Consider the following 6,000-nt stretch of genomic DNA (forward strand, 5'->3'; position numbering starts at 1 on the left):
ACTTAGCAAGTCAGTAAGACCCTGTCTCTAAATTAAATACAAAATAAGGCTGGGGGTGTAGCTCAGTGGTTGAGCGCCCCTGAGCTCAATCCCTAGTACCAAAAAAAAAAAAAAAAAGATTGCACATCCAATAAATGACATTCATTTCTTTAAAAAAAAAAAAAAAGGCTGCCAGAGCTCCCAGCAGCTGGGAGCAAGCATCATGCCATCTCCTCAGCCACACACGCTGCATTGGTAGCTCCCCGGATTCCAAGGCAGGTCAGGAGGTGGGTGGCAGGCAGACATGGCTGGGGCATCCTATGAGAACCACCTCCTCACTCCAGCATCCAAAGGAAGCAGGTTTCACCCAGTGGAAAAAGTGTATCATGTGGAGGTGGCAGTCAGCTGTTCATTTCCATAACCCCAGCAGCTCGGGCACCCGAGACAGTTAACCAGGCCCCACCAGCAGCAGACTGGCAATGGTTCTCACCCTCCCTCCCCAGAAGAAAGCAGGAGGCAGGCGCTGGCCTCTAGCACTGCATCTGCCACTGCTGCAGCACCACAGACATGGTGTGGCCCAAAGAGTCTGTGCTCTTTGTCCTTAGCCATGCTTCCTGAACCCCCAGCAGGGTGCACACTCTGGCAGAGACAATGGCCCTGAGAGGAAGTAGAAGATGCTATCTCTACCTCAGCCAAAACTGCAAATTAGGTCACAATGCTGGGGTTGGAATATTACAAGTGTTTGAAGAACTGATAAAAATTAGAAATGGTAAAAGAACAAGGCAGTACTGAGGTTTCTTAATGTATGATAACATCCTATGTGGCATGCAGAATTTTCTGTTCTTATACAATATAAGGGTTTTTTTCCTGTTACTTTGGGAGTAATTTTATTATGGGTTTGATCTCATGGCAATTTTTCCTCACTGGCAAAGTATGTGACAAAATTATTTTTAACATGGCTTTTTGCATGTGTGGTTTTGTGCAGTGCTGGGGATCAAACCAGGGTTAGGCAAGTGCTGAGCTACACCCCCGTTTTTTGTTTGTTTTTGTTTTTTTTCCGGTTGTCAATGGAACAATATGTGGTGCTGAGAATTGAACCCAGTGTCTCACACATGCTAGGCAAGCACTCTACCACTAAGCCACAACCCCAGCCCAACCCCAGTTTATTTAACAAAAGTTTAATGATCTGTATTTATAGAAGCAACCTCATAAACTGAGGCTCCCATCAACCCATGTTTTAATGAGCTCCTCATTTCTGCCTGCACCTGCCACTCCTCTCACCAGGAATCCTGCCTCCTGGAAATTCTGCATGTATTTGCAACCATTTATCTTAAAAGGAGATGTCTGCAAATGCCTTATTCATATATAGCTTATGTCCCCCTGTACCTGAGATGGTTCCAATAAGTTGGGTCCAGGTTTTGGGTGGAGCTGCCACTTACTGCTTGTGTGGCTTCAGACAAACTCCTCAACCTCTCTGGGCCTCTCACCTTTCCTGTTTCTAATATAGGGATTTGGATTGGATGACCTCCAGAGTCCCTCTCAGCTCTATGCTTCTATAGCTAATGGATTTGTAATGAACTTGAACTCCATTATCCAAAACTAAACTGAGCTGTGAAGCAACTGTAGGACATTCAGATTTAGCACAGGTCATGAATTCATCTCTTTATACCTGATATCTAACATCAGACTAGGCATTTATAGTAGGCATTCTGATTTTTAAATTAATTTAATTGAATAGGTATTCCAGTTAAAAAATAATTTCCCAGCCAGGCAAGTGGTGCACACCTATGTCCCAGTAATCAGGAGGCTGAGCCAGGAGGACCAAAAGTGTAAGGTCAGCCTGGGCAACATAGCAAGAGCTTGTGTCTTTTTTTTTTTTTTTTAATGTTTAATTTTAAAGTTTCCTAGCTCTAGTGACATTTTTATTTAGAGACAGGGTCTCACTTAGTTGCTTAGTGCCTCGAAGTTGCTGAGGCTGGCTTTGAACTCATGATTCTCCTGTCTCAGCCTCCCAGACTGCTGGTATTACAGGTGTGTGCCACCACTGCCCGGCTCTAGTGACTATATTAAAAATTACTAATACTAATGACAATGAAATGAGAGTGGTTTCTGACTTCACTAGCCAGGCCAGATGGGAAGATCAGTTTCAGTCCAGTGATCTGATTCTTTCCATTACCAGAGCAGAAATTTGATTTAGTTTGTCTTCCAGAGCTAATCAGCCTGAAGGCAATGAATCTCACAGAACTGAACTCCCCAGACATCGCTGCTCAATCTAGACTCTACTGGATCAATTGACAGAAATCAAATAAAACTGCTCAGCAGACCAGAGATTGGGACTTAAGAAACTACAAAGAAAAAAGCAAACTATGCCTAAAGCAAGCAAAGGATAGGAAATAATGGCCAATAATTAAAAAAAAAAAAAAAAAAGGGGGGATAAAGGGCTGAGGTTGTAGCTCAGTGGTAGAGCACTCACCTAGAATGCTTGAGGCACTGGGTTCAATCCTTAGCACCACATAAAAATAAATAAATAAAATGTATCCTGTCCATCTACAACTATTTACTTTTTTAAAAAAATGAGTAGTATTTTTTAAAGACATGAAACACTTTAATGAAACAGAACACAGAAAAACAATGAAGGAAGGTCAATGAACCCAAAAATGGTTCTTTGAAAAGATCAATAAAATAGATGAACCTCTAGCCAGATTGATCAAGAAAAAAATAAAGAAGACACACTTGCTCTCAGGAATAAGAGGGGTGTTACTGCAGATTCTACAGATCCTCAGAGGAAGACAGGAAGGGCTGGGCCAGCTCTGGTGGGCACTTGCCTCCTCTGTCAAGGCCCTGGTTCCATCCCCAACACTGCAAAAAATCAATTTAAAAGGATAATAAGGGAGTATCATGAGCAGCTTTACACCGATAAATTCTACAGTGCATAAGAAATGGTTAGTTTCTAGTATGACACAAACTGCCAAAGCTCACTCAAGAAGAAATAGAACCCAATAGCCCTGTACCTTTAAAGGCATTGGCTTGTAGTTTAAAACTTTTTCTCACAAATAAAGCTCCAGGCCAAAACGGCTTCACTGGCAAGTTGTAGCAGACATGTAAGAGCAAAACAAACCAACTGTACAAAGATTCTTCCTGAATAGGAGGCAACACCCCCAATTCAATCCATGAGGCCAGGGTTATTCTGATATAAAATAGATAGGAAGTCAGTAAAGAAAACTGTGGGGCTTCTCACGCTGGCCCCGCCGAGCCCCTGCCGGCCTGGCTGCCCTCCCCGGCCCGATGGGCGCGTGGCTGGCTGCCTGAGCAGGCGGGGAGCGGGGCGCAGGGCCAGCAGGCAGGCGACCACGACCCCAGCGGACTTCTGCACTGCCCCTGACTGCCCAGGACGAGCACGCAGTCCGACCTGGCCTCCTTGAGGTTCCTGCGGGATCCATCCAGATGCCAGAAGTGGATGGAGAATTGTGGGAGAGCTGACTTAGAAGATAAAACACCTGATCAACTAAATAAACATTATCGATTATGTGCCAGACCTCTATGATCTGTAGAACTCGTAGGACAGTTCTTCAAGTTAATGCAATACCAATAATATCTGATCTTACCAGTCATTTGACCAATCTGTGTAGACACAGAAAACAAATAAAAAAATTTGAGTGAAGATGAAATGAAGACACTGAAACAGAAAAAAAATTGAATAAACTTCTGAACAGGAACAAAAACACAAAGAAACAAACATTAGCAATGCTCAGAACCCGAGTGCAAAAGAAGAGGGTGATGAACAGAATGAAGATATTTTGCCTTTAATCCTTGAAGAGAAGAAAACAAAGAATACTTAAAGTCTTTATTTGAAATTTTGATTCTTATGGGAAACCAAAATATACCTCTGGATGGGCAAGAGGCTGATGAAATCCCAGAAGTTCTCCTCACACCTGACAACTTTCAGGCCCTGTTGGAGTGCAGGCTAAATTCTGGTGAAGAGGTCCTGAGAAAACTTTTGAGACCACAGCAGATAACACATTGTTCTGTTCAAAAACACTGTAGAAGCCATGATGGAGATCTGTGAGAGCTGCATTCGGGAAGAAACCCTCAGGGAAGCGAGAGACTCACACTTCTTTTCCATTATCACTGACCATGTGGTGGACATAGCAGGGGAAGAGCACCTTCACGGTGTTGGTGAAGTTTGTGGATGAATCTAACCTGAGAGAGGAATTAGTGGGCTTCCTGCCTTATGAAGCTGATGCAGAAATTTTGGCTGTGAAGTTTCACACTACTGTACCTGAAAAGTAGGGACTAAATATGGAGTATTGCTGTGGCCAGGCTTACATTGTGTCTAGAGGATTCTCTTCCAAAATGAGTTGTTGCTTCTAGAATTTTAGAGAAATATCCCCAAGCTCTCTACACTGCCCTTCCTGTGCGTTTAACATGTGGTTGGCAAAATCAGAGCCTGTGATGAGGGTGTCTGTTGAGGAACAATTGAAGAAGTTCGTTCTTTTTTCTATCCATCACCACAACTGCTATTAGAACTTGACAGTGTAATTTCTGTTCTTTTTCGGAACAGTGAAGAAAGGCGTAAAGAACTGAAGGAAATTTGCCATTCTCAGTGGACAGGCAGGCATGATGCTTTTGAAATTTTGGTGGATCTCCTGTAAGTACTTGTTTTATGTTTAAATGGTATAAACAGTGACACAAATATTAGATGGAATACTTGTATAACTGATTGAACATTTGTACTCTGTAGTGCAGCAACAGATTTTGATTTCATTGTTTCCATTGTTGTTCTTAAAAACGTCTTGTCTTTTACAAGAGCCTTTGGGAAAAATCTCCAGGGACAAACTTCTGATGTCTTCTTTGCCACCAGTAGCTTAACTGCAGTACTACAGTCACTCAATGAAGTAATGGAAAATATTGAAGTTTATCATGAGTTTTGGTTTGAGGAAGCAACAAATTTGGAAATTTCCTAGGTCTCAGCAAGGTAACCTAGAATCTCAACTAACCTCTGAAAGTTACTATAAAGAAAACCTAAGTGTTCCAACAGTGGAACACATCATTCAGGAACTTAAAGATATATTTTCAGAACAGCATCTCAAAGCTCTTAAATGCTTATCTCTGATACCCTCAATCTTGGGACAGCTCAAATTCAATACATCAGAGGAGCACCATGCTGACATGTACAGAAATGACTTGCCTAATCCAGACCTGCTTTCAGCTGAGCTTCACTGTTGGAGAATCAAATGTAAACATGGAGGCAAAGATATAGAGCTTCCACCACCATTTATGAAGCCCTCCATCTGAGACATCAATTTTTTTCTAATATATATGCCTTGCTAAAGGTCATGTGTATTCTTCCTGTAATAAGTGTTGAGAATGAACACTATGAAAATGGACAAAAGTGTCTCAAAGCATCCTTGAGGAACACTTTGACAGATCAAAGGTCAAGTAACTTGGCTTTGCTTAACATAAATTTTGATATAAAACATGATCTGAATTTATTGGTAGACATATATATCAAACTATATATAACTAAGTCAGAGCTTCCTACAGATGATTCAGAAACTGTTGAAAAGACCTAAAAGACTTTTAAAAATGGGCTTTCTCTTATATTTTATATTTGGAAGAAAAACCATAAGGTATATGTAGGTCACTTAATCACTAAATATCATTGCCTACAGGCCTCTCATGAACACATTAGCCATTGGTAATCTGCCTATGTACATGGCACCTGTTTGAGCTCTCATGCTGTGAAAACTTGTCTGTTCTTCCAGAAGACCCCATTGGAAGCACCAGTTTCACCTCTGTATGACCTTCTGAGACTAGCACTCTGGAATTGTTTTAGTTGAGTCTTTTAGAATATAAAACGTTTTATTACCATGGATTCAGTTGTCAGGTATTATTATCAATTTTGAAGAAATAAATTTTGAGGAGGTATAAGAAAGGAATGCATCTTATGAAATGTTACAGTGAAGCCTACTATTGACCTTTGACTACTGGGAGTTTTAAGTGTGTTAGAATCTGTAATCT

The 6,000-nt window shown here is 41.4% G+C and overlaps 1 pseudogene; it reads left to right on the forward strand.

Moving 5' to 3' along the window:
* Nucleotides 1–3,804: 3,804 nt before the first annotated feature.
* Nucleotides 3,805–5,552, forward strand: LOC139703263 (52 kDa repressor of the inhibitor of the protein kinase-like; annotated as a pseudogene).
* The last annotated feature ends 448 nt before the right edge of the window (nt 5,553–6,000 follow it).

The sequence above is a fragment of the Marmota flaviventris genome, chromosome 2 (assembly GCF_047511675.1).
Source record: "Marmota flaviventris isolate mMarFla1 chromosome 2, mMarFla1.hap1, whole genome shotgun sequence".
In the NCBI taxonomy this organism is placed as follows: domain Eukaryota; kingdom Metazoa; phylum Chordata; class Mammalia; order Rodentia; family Sciuridae; genus Marmota; species Marmota flaviventris.